This window comes from Chiloscyllium plagiosum, unplaced genomic scaffold (assembly GCF_037043375.1).
Source record: "Chiloscyllium plagiosum isolate Xiang-an unplaced genomic scaffold, Cpla_swu_hap1 HiC_scaffold_20, whole genome shotgun sequence".
Taxonomy (NCBI): domain Eukaryota; kingdom Metazoa; phylum Chordata; class Chondrichthyes; order Orectolobiformes; family Hemiscylliidae; genus Chiloscyllium; species Chiloscyllium plagiosum.
Window position 1 is genome coordinate 22,060,724 of NW_028270158.1, and position 18,517 is coordinate 22,079,240.

General features: G+C 44.8%; 1 protein-coding gene across 2 annotated transcripts in view; it reads left to right on the forward strand.

Moving 5' to 3' along the window:
• The first annotated feature begins 10,070 nt into the window (after positions 1–10,070).
• lmf1 (lipase maturation factor 1) overlaps positions 10,071–18,517 on the forward strand; it is a 607,840-nt gene continuing 599,393 nt past the window's right edge. For both annotated transcript variants that reach the window (XM_087997719.1, XM_087997718.1), the window contains exon 1: positions 10,071–10,252. The gene's annotated coding sequence lies outside the window, so the exon portion shown is untranslated. The remainder of the gene's footprint in view (positions 10,253–18,517) is intronic.

Genomic DNA, 18,517 nt, shown 5'->3' on the forward strand with positions numbered 1-18,517 from the left:
TTTGAATGCTACTGCATTTCCTCACGAAAAGTCACACTTATCGGTCTTTACCGTGCTACTTATTGTCTGGAGCAAGACTTATTTCAATTTTAAAGGATATTGGGGGCAACTCAAATCTCATTGCTTATTGATTTAACTGAGTGAGTGAGTGGTGTGGTTCATGCAAACAGATAATTTTAATGTAACCGTTTCAATGTAAATTTATGTTAATATATAATATACCCACAATGCATTGGTGTATCAATAAATGTTACTAAAATAACATTGATTATATTAATGGGGCATTTTAACAGAAGGGGGTTATTCATTTCCACCTCTACTTAAATCGGACTGGATTTAGAAATATGCAGTCGAGTGAGTCACATTGTTCAGTGTCCTGTCAAACTCAAATCAAAAGAGAGAGCACCAAGTGGAGATTATTTGATTCTGTCAAATTCGTCTGTTGTGATTATTACACAAGCGGAACTCTAATATGGAATATTAAAATCCAACTTTGTTTCTGCAATGTCTTTAATTTAAATTTAATTTAAGAATAAAGTTTTTTTGTAAAAAGTACATAAAATGCTGGCATTCACAATCAAACGACGCTCACTTCGTATTCTGTTCCTTTTTACGACTCTTTAAGGAATTCTCACGACACGACTAATTCTAGTATGACTGAGTGTGTCTGTGAAGTCACCAGAACTGTACTGAAAGTATGTGTTGGAAAATAATTAATCAAAACTGTGTAAAGATGCTAGGTTCATTCAGAACCTGTTTGCTTGCTAAAACTAGCCGTTTTTACTCCCTGTGCAATTGTGGGCCAAATTAATGACAAAAAGACTCGATCGAAGAGAAGTACTCATGAATATTGCAGTTGAGTATGACTTCTGAGGTACATGACACATCGAGGTCAGGAATGCGCCGCTTTGAATACAGATAGTGTTGGATCTCCTCACTGTTGCTGACCCGTCTTCAGTCAGGTTTTCTTTCAGAAACAGTCAATGGATCACGCACGAAAGAAGTGCGTGTTTTGCTGAAAATATTATTACCTTATTTTGAGCATTGATTTGCGCATTGATTTGATTCTTTAAATCTCTACAAGGCAAGAATCGACCACATGCCCCACGAGTGAGTGACTATTCTGTCCGAGTGGGAAGAGGGTGAGAGGAAATTGAAACGGTCTTCAGAACTGCCGTTGCTGGGTTTCATAGTGAGTCTTTTGTATTGATTTCCCTAACTGGGACTGTCTTGTGTGGAATAAACAACGAAGCCACATAGGCAAGCAAGCAATACATTCCCCATAATAGTGACCGTTTAGAACCTTAATTTGGAAGGCAGATGGGGAGAGAGCTCTACTTTCTCGGGAACCCGCTCGTAAGCGAGCCACAAAATTCCTGATACCAAGCCTCACGGAGGAATTGCATTTACACATGTTCGAGTTTCAGCTGTGTTTACATTCTATTTTAACATCAAGCCAGCAAACTGTTTCTCTCCCACATATCACCACCTAGTCATTATTTATTTTGATTTAACAAACTTGTCGTCGCTTCTCAGCCAGTCGCGTTACTTGTTTGTGCTTCTTTGCGAACAGAAATTGGAAACACGAAGTACTTGTTCCTTCCGTGGCCACACGTGTTTGCTTTCAGTGAGGCGGGCGTTCTGATGTTAATGTTGTGTCTAATGATCCCCCTTTGTGCCTGAAAGCATGGCGCAACTGTCACGGCCCTTCGCACCTTGTTTTGAGAGTCTCTTGTCTAACCTGTAATACGATGCTCACATTCAAGTGATAAAGAAGTTGGGGCCAGACAGCGAGTGAGTTTTAGCCCTGTGTTCTCTTTGCAAATTGTTGGGCAGCACTATAGTGCGTGGTGCAGTTATATATCCGCAGGGAAGCCGGACTCCTACTTCTGCACCGACTTGGCAACCAATCACTTACCACAAATTGGAAGGATGCCTTGTTATTTTAAGAAAACAACTTACTACGGATTAATGGAAAAAGTACGATTTTATTCTTCACTGACATGTCATATCTTTAGTTGAGCAGCGACACATTCCACAGATCATCACAGGCTATGAGCGAACAGAGCAGCTTTAGCTCAGTGTTAAACCCCTTCAAAGATAATCCATGTTTCCCCAGCTTTCAGAAACCGTTTTGTTTTAATTTTGTCATGTGATTATTAAATACTCGGTGCATTAATGTTAAAACCACGCAGTCAGGATGTGACTTTTGTTATTTCTGAATTACATAAGAAGTCACTGATGGGGGCACAGCGTTATTTCATTGTATAAACCCTCCAGAAATGAATCCTGAGCCTTTTCAAAGATCCGTTCACTTCCCACAGTCAACTGTGCGTAACCCTGTTTTTTTTGGGTGGGGAGTACATACCAGTTTCGGCGAAATTAATTCCCACCCTATCCTCCGAATATTACATTCTGTTTTTGTTTTGGACACACGAGTAAGCAGTTTTCCTCTTGCTTAATGAAGGAATAAATTTCAGGTCAGTTCGAAATTGATTGCTCGGCGTAAAATCGCTGTGCTAAGTGTTCAATGTTGCTTCCTGAAATCGCACGAGGTGTCTGCCGTGCAACCCAAGTCTGGGCCAATTCAAGTCGGTAGGCGAGGATTCCTGTCATTCACATCCACCGTCTGTTACCTTAATCTTTTAAATCCCAAATCTGCTCATAATTAAATGCTTACATTTCAGATGCGATCCGATTACGTGTAATCTTTATTTCGCACAACTTCCACGAATGGGTATAGAAGACATATAACAAAGAGCTCCCCGTCTAAAACACTAGCGCGTTTCATTAGTTCCCAACCGACGGCTGTTGATTTTGGCGAGATCAAGCATCAATATTTGTCCACTACACGGAATTAATCAAACCGCGAACTATATTTGGTGACACAGCTTCAGAAGGGAATGTTTGTCAAATAATAGAACAAAAATAAAACATTCTTTGTCAGAAGTATACTTGTGTTTATTAATAAACATCTGTGTTGTGAGTTGTCTGATTGAACTGCAAACCAGCAATTCCAATTTCCCCTCACACTTCATGGCGGTCCTGTTTGAAAGGCTATTTGTTCATATTATAAACAGATTCCAAGAATGCCAAATATACGGAGTTCTCAACTTGAATGTTTATGAACAGACGAACGGATGTCTATTCCTGCCTTTTATAAGACTGAAATCCTGGCGAAGATCGGTTTGTGCAGGCCGACAGTAGAAAGGCATGTCGAGCTCGCAAATACATGGACTTGAAAGAAAAGATGAATTGGTGTCTGTTGTATTGCACAGGCATTTAATTGGATGATGTCCACTTGAAACTAACTGTACATTATCCTTCTGCTACCAGTTTCGAATGGCTATCTTGATTTAAAAAAATATATTAGATAAGATTAGATTCCCTACAGGCCCTTCGGCCCAACAAGTCCACACCAACCCTCCGAAGAGCAACCTACACCCCTCTGACTAATGCACCTAACACTAAGGGCAATTTAACATGGCCAATTCAATAATTTACGTTACTAATGAGACACTATATTTGATTTAATTATTCCATCTGTAATAAAACAGTCACCAACGGAATGACAGCGCGTTTGGAGGGCCAGGCAACAATATTCAACAAATCATCAAGAGATAACTGGAAATCTTCTTTGACCGAGCCGCTCACTGCATTCCAACCCCCACAACTACTTCTGTTAGATACCCAAGCGTTAATGTTGGTCACGATAATAACGCATGCCATTTACACGGGTTAACAACCAGGTCATCGAACATACAGGAGACTGGGACAGATTTCAATTAGCTTGACCTGTCGATGGTTTGCATGTGAGAGTGATCAAATGAAACAAACCGGGAGATAATTGGAGGCCCTGGATTTGGAGGGGAGCTCTTGGGGAATTTTCTTTCCCTTGAACTCATGAAATTGAATTATTGGACAGGTGCCCAATAATTTCGTTCTCGACTTCGGAAGTGGAATGAGAGTCAAACCCGGTTTAAATCAATCTCTGAAGTTCATAATCTTCCCAAACGATGGTGGCTTATTCCGAAAATAGCTTCACCGAAACAATAGTGTAACTAAACGGGCAAAACCATTCATAAAGCGTCCAAGTAGATGTTGGCAATGGTTCACTTTAATACCCTTGAACTGACACTGCACTAAAGTTTAAATGATGTAATTTAGCCCGCACTCCGCTGCACAGAGTGGAATGTATTCAATCTAAGAATAAAGATCTTCTTACATACCTGAGCGGATACAGCTTCTGCCCTTGTCAGGTCAAATATTCGTGAGGGGTTGTCAGTCCCACATGGAATTAAATGCTCCCGGTGACATTTCCTCCCTTTGACTGGCCATGCAACCTGCTGACTGTATCCTCCGTAAGACATAGCGTTAAAGAAATAAACTGGCTCAGAATCCCAGCAGAAATACCCAGCGTTCAGCAAACTGTCTGAATTTACCTGTTTGAAAGGAGTCGTCAGCGACTGCCAGAAACCTCTTCAATTCTCGCAATATGATAGCGGTGACAGGAAGACAGCATGGGGGTTGGGGACAGCAACAAAGAAAGCATTGAGGTATTGAGTTGGTGGGCACTGAATTTAAATAGCTTAAGTTGTTTAGTCGTTTGGGTTTCTAGATATTTCCTAATCAAAGATGTTATTCACACAATGCTGGCGCAGGTGGGACTTTGAACGTGGGTCTTGTGGCTCAGAGGTAGAGGCACTACCACCACGCCACAAAAGCCCACATCCAGCCTTAATATAAGTGTTCTGATGGCTCTGGTAGGTTGCATGGGCCGTAGTTGTATTAAATGGAGTAATGCGATGCTTAATTTGGGCAATCTTTGACGTTTTGTCACGGAAGGAACCAAGATGAATTGAGCACGGGCGATTAAAAAGATAGGTGGAGAAACTCAGCCGGTCTGGCAACATCTGTGAAGAGAGATAGAGTTAATGTTTCGGATACTGCTGAGTTTCTCCAGCAATCTCTGTCTTTCTTTCAGATGTCCAGCATCCGCAGTACTGTGTTTTTATTTGAGTGCACCATGCTATCAGTAAGGGATGGGACAGCGGTTTCTTTTTGAAGTGGCGTTTACTGCATCATGTTCCATTTTGATTTGAGTTCCTGTCAATATGACCGAACGCTGGTGCGTTTTAATATTTCCCTGTTTACAAACAAAGCATCCTGATATTCACTGGGATTTCCTCACGTTTGTGTGCCCCCTGACTGCACGGCAGGACAAACGCTCACCAGTCAATTCCGTTCTCTAAATAAAAGCAGAAATGGTGCGGATGCTGGAAATATGAAATTAAAACAAGAGCCCAGCAGGCCAGGCAACACCCGCATGGAGAGAAATGGGGCTTGTCGTAGCGATCTTTCATCAGAACTGGAAGAAGTTACAGAAGAAAATATACAGCTTTTCTATAAAAGTCACGTTTCTGTCATATTCAATAGAGAAAAGACACAAAATATACCACTTCGCTGGTTTATTGATGGACAATGTCCTAATCTACTTTTGCTACATGGACCGCGTGATCATATACCGTCCCATGCTGAAGGAGGTGCTAGTTTCACAACGGTAACTTCTTCTCAAAGATCATCTCGAGGGCCGTCTGCCGTACCTCCCCCCCTACCCACTCCCTCCCAAGGGTACACATTACCCCACGTTAGGAACCACTGTGCCTCGGGGTTTTGCTGTTTGTCTCAGGATGGGTCTGTACCTTCAGCGCCGACCCTGACTGCGACTAGCCACATTGCGTCAGTTGTGCTGTTGGCTGTACTTTAACCTGCAGGCAAAGCAGGACACTGGAAACGCAGCCAATCTCGACAAGATCCGAGAGTTGGCAAGAATTGCGTTCTGTCTTTTTTAAAGATGAAGTGTCAAAAGTAAGTCAACGATTTTCCCAAGGAGCTCACATGTCAACCTGGATATTTTATAAGTGTGGCTTTGTAGTTGTTTTGGGCAGCAGAAACGTTGACGCAAGAAGTAACGAAATAATCACTTAGTTTTAAAGTATAACAATGACTTAGAGCAATTGTGCTTCCAGCACGTTTGGGAAGACCCCTACCTTCCAGCAATTTCCTCAGCCAGTTAAGAAGGGAAAGGGTTTCAATGATAGGACAGCATTCTTAATCCATAATTGTTAACGTCAATTGAATCTTAACCCTTTTAATTATAACAATGTCACTCAGCCAAAAAGAAGCTGGGTGACATAATTCACCTTTGACTGGACTATGGGAGTAATGTGATATCGGAGCTCCGCTGGCCTAAAGCAGCGAGGACAGAGTGTTCTGACTAGCTGAGTGAGCAAGCAATTGAAAAAAACCAATAAAAAGGAAAGAAACACAAGGAATACATGGAAAGGATTGGTTGCAAATTGGATTCTATTGCTTAGAAGTAGGCCAATTCGTTTCTGCGGTTATGTTCGAAACAAGCCACCCCTAACCTTTTTTGTCTAACCCTATCGGTATTTATTTTTGTTTGTTTCTCCCTCAAGTTATTATGCAGCTTTCTCTTAAAACTGCCTGTATTGCTACCCGAACTGCTCTTTGTGGCCGTACCTTTTGCTTTAGGAATTCCTATTCCCGCCAATTAGACTTCCACCCTTGCAGCGTCACAAGTAATATTGTACCTGACTTCCCCTCTTTGTCTTCTCAATCTGCCTGCAACCTTTGACACTGTTGACAAAGCCATCCTCCTCGAGAGCCTCTCCACAGTCTTCTAGCTGACTGGGACTGCTTTTGCCTGGTTCAATTCTTGACCGACTAACAGCAGCCGGAGTATGATTTGCAATGACATCTTTCTGCTGCTGCACCATTATGTCTCGTGTCCCTCAAGGGATATCAATGACCGCCCTCCCATATTGGAGTTTTGGTTCCTGTTTAAAACTCCAGTCCCTAGCTATTGATTCCACGACCCTTCCTGTTAACAGCTTGAGATTAACCTCGGATGCTTGCAACATTCATACCATGATTATCTGTAGATCTGTCTTTTCCAACACCCTCCTGGCTGCTCTCTCTCATTCAATCCTATGTAAACACGAAGTCATCCAAAACGCAGATGCCTTGTTGTACTAAATCAGACTACCCTCCCCATCATCCGGACAGTTGTACCATTACAATCACTTGGCTGGACAACTGGTTTACGATGCAGTATGATCCCAATAGAGTGGGTTCAATTCCTGCACGTGGCTAAGTTTACCATGACGGACTCTCCTTTTCAATCTTCCTCCTTCGCCTGAAGCCTGGTGACCCTTTGAGTTCACCACTACCAGTTGCCTCCCTCGACTGAGCGAGTCAATGCTCTGGTAGGACAATGGCCACTTTACCCTGTTCAGTAATTGCATTTTGACTTTCAAATTCTCATCAGTGTTTCAAATCCCTGCATGACCTTAACCTTCCATACGAACCCTGCAACTCTTTCAGATATTTGGGTTCAGATAATTGTGTAGCCAATTATAATTAATTCACTCTGAGTGTCTGTGCTTTCACTTGCCTCTGCTCCAACCTCTCGATTCCCTCTCTACCTCATGTTTCTTCTTTAAAATCTTTTAACCTAATATCTCCTAATATTGTACTTTATTGTATAACTCCCCTGTGAAATGCCTTGAAGAATTTTATGAATAACATCAGACATTTCAAATAACATCAAAAAGGATAGGTCATTCTTTTGATTTCTAATTTGAAGGCCAAGAACCGCACACTCCATTCATTTATAACATTGTTACAGATTAAACGTTGATAGATATGTGGAACACAGTGACACTGTGATGTCGCTGGTCTCTAAATTCAGAGACCCAGTTTCATTCTCTAGGTCGGGAGTTCAAAACCCAAATACAATTACATTGAGAAATTTGGAATCGCAACCTAGTCTGGTGATCATTAGACTACAATTGTCATAAAGGTCGAGCACTAACGTTCATTCAGGAATGAAATCTGACCTACAGGTGACTCTAGATCCACAATAATGTGTGTGACTCTGAAATTGCGCAGTTCAGAGACATCAGGGTAGCCCACATTCCATACATGTAAAAATAAAAAAAAGTGACGTTGTTATAAAACCATTTTTATTTATCCTTACATGTAAGGAGCTTGCAATAAGATCACGTGACCAGAGTTCCGAACTAAACTTATTCCCATATGAAGTGAAACGTTATAAGAAGGGGAGCATCTCTTCTGCTTGAGTCACCACTATAACGGTACAATTAAGCGAATGTTTGCGCGTTCTCTTACTGGGCGTCAAATAGCAATGAATCATGTATACCGTAATAATCTATTAGCGCCATTTACATGTTTCTTTATTCTTCGACAATATCGCACTTCTAACTAAAAATTACCCTTCGTGACATTAGAAGGATGCCTCTCCAATCACACTTTAAATCTTATTATTTTAATTCTATCCATTTGTCCCATCCCATAATATCCCGAGAAAGCACCACTAGGTTTCTGTTGTGATGGCTCTGTTCACAGAGTGGTGACAGGGCAAAGAATTTAAGAATGTTAACCTAATCGGAAAAAAAGCGATTAATGTGAAAACCCGAATAAAATGGGATTTTGAAGAGAAAATGAGAGATTCTTCCCCTTAATTCCTTCTTTTCTGTTTATTCTGCACACTCGTTCCCCTTGAAGATCTCTCAGGAATGTTATTTTACACAGAAGGTATATCAATGTGAATTGTGTACAATTTGATGATTGAGACAAGTGCCGGAAATGTATAATACTATGCAAGTATAGTTTGAAGTATTAGGCTTTATTCATTTTCAAAGTTTCAGAATTATTTCCGTGATTTACAGAAAACTTGGTCAACACAATAACTGGTTTCTTATATACAGCTCATATCAAAGTATAGAAATGGACCCAAAGAACCATAAACCACGGGGTCACAATCTGTTATGAAAAAAAATCGGTTGATAAACTTTGCTTCCTCCTTTTGTAAACACAATTTTACGATACGAATCAAATCAAAATGAAAAACAAAAACCTATAGTGTGAGACGTAACTAAAGGTTAAATGAAATTAAATACGAAAGCAGGTTAATAGCAATTAGATGAACAATGATTAAGGTTAAAAGTCTGGAGATTACAAGAAAGACAGCTATGGAGTTTGGGAGTGCTGCAGATTTATAGTGGCAAGCGATGAATTGGACTGGGATGCTGTGTTAGGATTCTTGAATTCAACACGGAGACGAAAGCGACAGAAGCGTGTAGAACGACATTTTTACATATTGTGAGAAAGAGAATATTTTAGATCACTGAGACTAATACTGTACACACGAGAAAGGTTAGAGAATACAGGTGTGAGACACCTAGAATCATATTACAGGTTTCGGGAGGTACATTTCGTGGAGCGTATTAATTCAACCTTTTACTGTTTAAATACGATTTAAAAGCATTTTTAAAATTTCTATTTACATTAATCAATAACAGCCATCGCGAAAAACGAAATCAAAACGATCAGCAACATAAACGAAGAACTCGAATATTTTGAAAACGATCAACCAGAGAGATACATGTACGAAATATTTTAAGACGAAAAACAAACAAAATAGTACGCTGCTGTAGTGAACGTCAAATGAATGTTTACTTTCAGTAAAGTTTTCAATTTTTTTCCGTTTGTTTACAGCAGCTATCGCAGAGCTGTGTAAACCAAATATCAGCAGTGGATGTTGACGAGAACAAGTTGGATTGCAATCGATATTTTTGACGGATCGAAATTTACCATGTTTTCAATTAAAGTGAACGATCCTGACTTCCGGCCAATGTGATTTGAAAGAACCAGCAATTTCATTACAATGCATGATAACAACCAGGTTGGTATGAATTTTATGCGAATTTATCGTGTTAAAAATCCTGCCCCCTATAAAATTCCTCTGATCATTTTCTGTGCCAATTAAAACGTTGCTGCGAAAATAACGCTGTGAGAACAACTGGATTAATCTTTAACATGTTCCAGAGAGAGGGGAGGGGAAGCAAGGAAAACACCAAAGACCAGGCTCGGGGTTTGGATCAAACTTTCAGGAAGTTTGGTTTGTGACAAAGTTTGTGTGGTGAGGGCCGGCAGCGCGCAGGCGCGGTGTCAGTGAAGATGGCGGCGGAGGTGCGGAGCCGGCGTGTGGGCCCAGCGCAGGCAAGCGGCGGCCCGCGGGACCATCATCCCCTCAGCCAGGCCACGGAGAGCGGCCGGCAGAAGCAGGAAAGCGCCGTGCAGGTGCAACCGGGCACCTTCTGGCTGACCAGGATAGTTTTGCTGCGCTTCATAGCATTTATTTACTGTGAGTGGAACTGGGGGGAAGAGAGAGATTTGAGGAAAAATAATTGCACCCATCAGTCACTTCAGCCGGTTTTGGGGCAGACCTCCCTCCACTCCCCTGCGCCATTGCGCAAACCTCTGAGTCCCCCTCCCCCCACGACCGCCCGTAAGCCTACACTGGTCTTGCCCAGCTCAACCCATCCCCCAACTCTTCCCCCTCAGCCCCTCCCCCACACCTTCCCTTCCCAAACACACAGCGCCCCGCCCCCGTCACCTCCTCCTCCTCCTCCTCCTCCCACTCTCCCAATCCCCATTCACACCCGCCCCCCCCACTCTCCCAATCCCCATTCACACCCGCCCCCCCACTCTCCCAATCCCCATTCACACCCGCCCCCCCACTCTCCCAATCCCCATTCACACCCGCCCCCCCACTCTCCCAATCCCCATTCACACCCGCCCCCCCACTCTCCCAATCCCCATTCACACCCGCCCCCCCACTCTCCCAATCCCCATTCACACCCGCCCCCCCACTCTCCCAATCCCCATTCACACCCGCCCCCCCACTCTCCCAATCCCCATTCACACCCGCTCCCCCACTCTCCCAATCCCCATTCACACCCGCCCCCCCACTCTCCCAATCCCCATTCACACCCGCCCCCCCCACTCTCCCAATCCCCATTCACACCCGCCCCCCCCACTCTCCCAATCCCCATTCACACCCGCCCCCCCACTCTCCCAATCCCCATTCACACCCGCCCCCCCACTCTCCCAATCCCCATTCACACCCGCCCCCCCACTCTCCCAATCCCCATTCACACCCGCCCCCCCACTCTCCCAATCCCCATTCACACCCGCCCCCCCACTCTCCCAATCCCCATTCACACCCGCCCCCCCACTCTCCCAATCCCCATTCACACCCGCACCCCCACTCTCCCAATCCCCATTCACACCCACCCCCCCCACTCTCCCAATCCCCATTCACACCTGCCCCCCCCTACTCTCCCAATCCCCATTCACACCCGCCCCCCCACTCTCCCAATCCCCATTCACACCCGCCCCCCCGGCCTCCCAATCCCCATTCACACACCCGCCCCCCGTCTCCCAATCCCCATTCACACCCGCCCCCCGTCTCCCAATCCCCATTCAAACCCCCTCCCCCTCTCCCAATCCCCATTCACACCCGCCCCCCCAATCTCCCAATCCCCATTCACACCCACCCCCCCTCTCCCAATCCCCATTCACACCCGCCCCCCACTCTCCCAATCCCCATTCACACCCGCCCCCCCACTCTCCCAATCCCCATTCACACCCGCCCCCCCACTCTCCCAATCCCCATTCACACCCGCACCCCCACTCTCCCAATCCCCATTCACACCCACCCCCCCCACTCTCCCAATCCCCATTCACACCCGCCCCCCCTACTCTCCCAATCCCCATTCACACCCGCCCCCCCACTCTCCCAATCCCCATTCACACCCGCCCCCCCGGCCTCCCAATCCCCATTCACACACCCGCCCCCCGTCTCCCAATCCCTATTCACACCCGCCCCCCGTCTCCCAATCCCCATTCAAACCCCCTCCCCCTCTCCCAATCCCCATTCACACCCGCCCCCCCAATCTCCCAATCCCCATTCACACCCACCCCCCCTCTCCCAATCCCCATTCACACCCGCCCCCGTCTCCCAATCACCATTCACACCCGCCCCCCCGTCTCCCAATCCCCATTCACACCCGCCCCCCCGTCTCCCAATCCCCATTCACACCCGCACCCCCGCCTCCCAATCCCCATTCATACATGCCCCCCGTCTCCCAATCCCCATTCTCACCCGCCCCTCGTCTCCCAATCCCCATTCACACCCATCCCCCCGTCTCTCAATCCCCATTCAAACCCCCTCCCCCTCTCCCAATCCCCATTCACACCTGCCCCCCACTCTCCCAATCCCAATTCACACCCGCCCTCCACTCTCCCAATCCCTATTCACACCCGCCCCCACTCTCCCAATCCCTATACACACCCGCCCCCCCAACTCTCCCAATCCCCATTCACACCCGCCCCCGTCTCCCAATCCCCATTCACACCCGCCCCCCCACTCTCCCAATCCCCATTCACACCCGCCCCGTCTCCCAATCCCCATTCACACCCGCCCCCGTCTCCCAATCATCATTCACACCCGCCCCCCCACTCTCCTAATCCCCATTCACATCCGCCCCTCCACTCTCCTAATCCCCATTCACACCCGCCCCCACTCTCCCAATCCCCATTCACACCCGCCCTCCGTCCCAATCCCCATTCACACCCGTCCCAATCCCCATTCACACCCGACCCCCGTCCCAATCCCCATTCACACCCGTCCCCCGTCCCAATCCCCATTCACTCGCCCCCCGTCCCAATCCCCATTCACACCTGCCCCCCCTCCCAATCCCCATTCACACCTGCTCCCCCATCCCCATTCACACCTGCCCTCCCCAGTCCCCATTCACACCTGCCCCCCTCCCAATCCCCTTTCACACCCGCTCTCCCAACCCACACATCATGCCCAAGCCTCCCTCACCCACTCCCTTGCCACCCTCCCCCTCATATCCCATCACTCACACACAAACCCCATACTCACCCACACCTGACCCCCTCACATCTCTTCACAACCCCCTCACCCTTCGTCCCACCCTCCTACCCCCACCCAACCCCTTCCCTCAACCCTCCATTCCCCCTCTTCCCACCACCCTACTGTCCATTCCAACCCAACCCCCACCCTTCCACCCCTCCCCATTCCCCTCACCCCCTTCCTCACTCTCCCCTCCCCCCTCCTCCCTCCTCCCCCCCACCCTCTCCTCCCCCTCACCCTCTCCTCCCCCTCACCCTCCCCACCCCCTCCTCCTCCCCCTCACACACCCCCACACTCCTTCCCTCACCCTTCCACCCCCTTCCCCCACCCCTTCTCCCACTGCCTCCCCCTTCCCCCACTCCCTCCCCCTTCCCCCACCCCCTCCCCCCTTCCCCCACCCCTACCACCTTCCCCCACCCCTACCCCCTTCCTTTCTTCCACCCCCTCCCCTTTCTCCCACACCCTCCCCTTTCTCCACCTGCCACCCCCACCACTCATCCACCACCCACCACCTCAACGTCTCTCCACCCCTCCTCCTCACTCCCTACCACCCCTCACATACACCCCTTGCACACCCCCTCACTTCTCTCCAACCCCTCCCCCTACCTCACACCCCCCCTCCTCCCCCACCCTTCCCAAACCTTTTGGTATTGGCCCTGAATGAAAATTCACAGTAGTCAGTTTTTATTGAATTCACTTTTTGAAAAAGATTTAAAATATCATCTTGAAATGCGATTATCAGTGAACTTGATTCTTTTGCATGGAGATTGGACAATGCGCCAAGCTATAAGTACGCATGGCGAATGGGAAATTCAAAATATTGTAAAATTAAAGTGGTCACTAGGCAGAGAGTTTTCTTGTTTTTATTCGCTCATCAGATGTGGCTGTTGGTAGTTGTCCAGTAATTATTGCCTGTCCCTAGCTGCCCTTGTACTGTTGGTGGTGAGCTTGAACCAATGCAATCCACATTCTGTTGGTTGACCCACAATGCCCTTAAGGATGGTATTCCAGGACTTTGACCCAACAACAATGAAGGAAGTCAGTATGGTGAATGACTTGGAGGGCATCCTGCAGTTGGTGGTGTTCCCAGATATCTGCTTCCCTTGTCCTTCTAGATGAAAGTAGTCATGGGTTTGGAAGGTGCTGTCTCAGGTTCTATGGTGAATCTCTGCAGGAAATCAAAAATAGGAGTTATAAATATATGATCATCACCAAGAGATCCATAGGAATTCATGAGAAACATATTTGCTTAGTAGAATTTGCTATTGTATGAAGGAAATGCATGAGAGAGAAGAAAGAGAAGGCTGTTCTGATTGGGTTAAAGGAAAAGAGATGGACGAGTGCTCACGTCGAACATAAATGACCATAAAATACCTTGATCCTTTCTGGAAAACTGTCAATGGAGCTAGAAATTGAACGTAAAATAAAGAGAAATGCAAAGCAATAAATGAAAACAAAGTAGATAGCTGCAACTGGAATTTACATTGGTAAAAACAATATCCCCCAGTCTTAACCTATTGCAAAAATAATTAATGGGATAAGTGTAAACATATATGACATTTAACACAGTTATATGTTCCTGTTGCTGGTACTTTCTTCATTACAGTGCTGTTTAGGCACTTTGCAGTTAGAATTATATTCACCTGCTCAGTCCTCCTGGACACAGTTTTTCTTAAAGACCTGCTCTTCCTTTGCCTTGCCCACTGGTGGCCATGTGAACAGCCTGGCATTGTCTGGAGTTCCCTCTTCACTTCTGTCTTCATTCATAAATTACACTTGTGTTTTACATCCTCATAAGTATTGCTCTTTTGATGTTAAATAGCATATAACCAATGATTTTCCTGTGGCTTCTTTTTTACAAACATATGAATTAGAAACAGAAGTAGGACATTCAGTCCCTCAAAACTGCTCTGCCATTTAGTAAAATCATAGCTGATCTGATATTAATCCTGTTTACCATCTGAGTCCAATGTGTTTATTTCTCTATGTTCAGAAACTTGACGTTGTGCATTGCATCTTGGTAGTTGCACATATGCTGCATACATATAGAGGAAAAAAATACACTTTCATCCAAATGTCCTGCTTTGAATCACGACAATAATTTGTACAAGCCCCAAACTTTGTCCTGAACGTGACCTTTGGACTCAAACCCACCCAATTGTAATCAGCAAAATCTAATATCAAGCAAAACTAAGTTGAAACCACAAAATCCTAATTGTTGGTCCATGCAAAACAAAATGTAAACGTTCCACTTCACTCAGATAGCCATCTGAAGCTCCAGGAATAGAGTGTATTGAAAAAAAAGCAGTCAAGCCTGAGTCACATACGGATGGTCATGCACTGCCTGCATTCTACCTCGATCCATAAGACGAGTTGATAGCTGATTATAGATTTACAATGACAGAAATATCTTATCTGGATATTGTACTATGGTGATATTGCTGAAAACTAGATGGAAGGTTTCAGCAGGTTCTTTTTCCAAAATATCTTAATCCCATTATATTGATAGGTTAAACATTATGATGATTAACATTTAAAAAAATGAACACAAAAGTGAAAGTACAAAACTTTCCATGCTGTAGTTAGTCCAGAAGCAATGTGCTGGCAAAAAGTATATATTTGTTGTGGATCTTTGCCAAGACTCGTTGCTAAAGTGAATTCCCAGTGTAACTGTGGCTCAGTAGGAGGCACTCTTGCCTCTCAGTCAGAAACATAGGATCTAGTCTCATTCAATGACATTGAGGCAACATTTTCTGATGCTCCAGTGCAGTACAGAGGGAGTGCTGCACTCTCATAGGTTCTATCTTTGAGATGATTTTTGAAACCAGGGCTCTGCCAGTTCTTAGGTGGACCTGAAAGATTCCATGACATTCTTCAGTGTCTGGATTGATGGCTTTCTGACAGCAAATATGCAAAAACAGATGGAGTTATAGAGATGTACAGCATGGAAACAGAACCGTCGGCCCAACTTGTCGATGCTGATCAGATATCCCAACCCAATCTAATCCCACTTGCCAGCACCCAGCCCATATCCCTCCAAACCCTTCCTATACCCATCCAGATGCCTTGTAAATGTTGCAATTGTACCAGCCTCTACCACTTCCTCTGGCAGCTCATTCCATACACTTACCACCCTCTGCATGAAAAAGTTGTTCCTTAGGTCTGTTTTATATCTTTCCCCTCTCACCCTAAACCTATGCTCTCTAGTTCTGGACTCCTCCACCCCAGGGAAAAGCCTTTGTCTATTTATCCTATTCATGCCCCTCATGGTTTTGTAAACCTCTATAAGGTCACCCCTCAGCCTCTGACACTCCAGGGAAAACAGCCCCAGCCTATTCAACCTTTCCCTATAGCTCAACTCCTCCAATCCTGACAACATCCTTGTAGATCTTTTCTGAACGCTTTCCAGTTTCACAACACCTTTCTTTTTTTTTAATAGATATTTTTATTGAAAATTTAACAATTTTACAAGTTTAGAAAAATAAAAAAAATCCCAAGTATAAACATTGATATACAATTAAATCTTAAATAAATAATAACCAAAATTTAACAAAAGAAAAATACCGAGAAAAAAAAACAAAGCTCAACCAACTACTAATCTAATCTACAACTAACCAGTGTATAATTAAGTCTCTTACATTATTGAAATAAGAGAAAAAAAAATCCAACGGATAACACAGAAATTGGGTAGTGGGATACATGCTCAGGATGTATTAACATCAAATGTAACAAAACCCGTATTCATGCAGGATTCCTTTCCCAAGGGGCCCCGGACCAGCCAGGTTCGCAATCTCAATTAAATAAAAGCCCTTGCTAGGATAGCCGAAATATCTGTATTTATATAATTCAAGAAGGGCTGCCATATTTTATGGAATAATTCGGTCTTCTGGTGCACTATATTTGTAAGGAAGTCAAGGGGAATACATTCCATAATTAATCTGTGCCAATTTGAAAGTCCAGGGGGGCCCTCAGCCACCCAGTTTACCAAAATATTTTTCCTTGCACAGAAAGAGAGAATAGAAAATAATCTCTTCCTGTGCATATCCAGGGAGAGTAAGTTCGAAAAGCCCAAAAGGAGAGATACAGGGTCCACGCTAATTTCCGTTCCTAAGAGTTCTGTCAGAGCACTTGCTACTTTAGTCCAATATCTACGGATCTTATGACAGGTCCATAGGCAATGTACAAGAGTGCCCACCTCTATTTTACATTTGGGACACATTGGAGATGCTCCTGCCTTAAATTTTGCCAATCGATCCGGTGCTATATGGGCCCTATGAAGTATCTTCAGCTGGATAGCCTGAGTTCTGTTGCAGATGGTGATTCTTCTGGCGTTTTCCCAAATGTCATTCCACATTTCTATAGAGGTTTCTAGTCCCAAATCCTGATCCCATGTTTTAAGCAGATTGTCCATATCTCCCGATACTTCATCATGTAGTAAATGATAAATAGTACTGACGGAAGATTCCCCCACTGGCTGTAGCACTCCACATTCTCTATCTGATTTATAAAGACTATCTAGTAACGTAGTCTTCTTCTGTATTTAGTCTTGAATTTGGAAGTATCGAAAGAGGTCTCCATTAAGTAATCTGAATTTCTGACGCAGCTGTTCAAAAGACATCAGGACCCCTTTTTTAAATAGATCCCCGAAACAAGAGATACCCCTGGATCTCCAGAGTTTGAAGGTGGCATCTGTAAACCCCGGTTGAAATCCCCATGCTCCCACTGTTGGAGCATAGGGGGATGTTTTATGTGAGTTGCCCTCATTTTGTCGCATTATATTCCAAGCTTTAATTGTGTTTAGTATTATAGGGTTTTTACAGTGATCCGTAATGATTTTCCTCTTGTCTGAAAATAAAAGGTTAATAAGTGGGCATTTTACTTGAGAAGCCTCGATGTCCAACCAGATTGATTGCGGGTCAGACAAGACCCAATCGGCTATGTAACTTAATAGGGAACTTAACTGATATTTCCTAAAATCTGGGAAATCCAATCCTCCCCTTGCCTGTGGAAACTGTAGCTTCTTCAGCTTAATGAGGGTCTTTGATTCCAGATAAAGGAACCCAACCAGCCATATAATTTACGTAGTGCCAGCCTCGGCAGCATCACCAGAAGCATTCTCATAGGGTATAGAAGACGGGGCAGGACATTCATTTTAATTAGTGCTATTCTACCTAGCCAGGAAATTGGAAGGTCTCCCCATCACTGGAGGTCCTGCCTTATCCTTTCCAGTAAATGCACAAAGTTAGCCTTGTATAACTGACCAAATACTGGGGTAATAAAAATGCCTAAATATAAGAAATCCACCAGGGACCACCGAAAGGGAAAGTGTGATCCGTCCACTAAGTGGGGTATCATAGCAAGGCCACCCATTGGCATAGCCTCCGATTTTGAGAAATTAATTTTATAGCCTGAGAATGCACTAAATGTATTAATAACTTGGATTAAGCGAGGCATGGACATCAGAGGATTACTGAGGAGTAGGAGAACATCATCTGCATAAAGGGTAATTTTATGTTTACCTGTACCAATCCTCGGGGCCGTTATATTAGGGTCAGCCCATATAGCTTCTGCTAGTGGCTCAATTATTAGCGTAAATAACAATGGCCTAATCCATTGGTAATCACAACTGCTTTGGGATCACTATACAGTGTTGAGACCCATTTGGTAAACACCTTTCCAACGCCA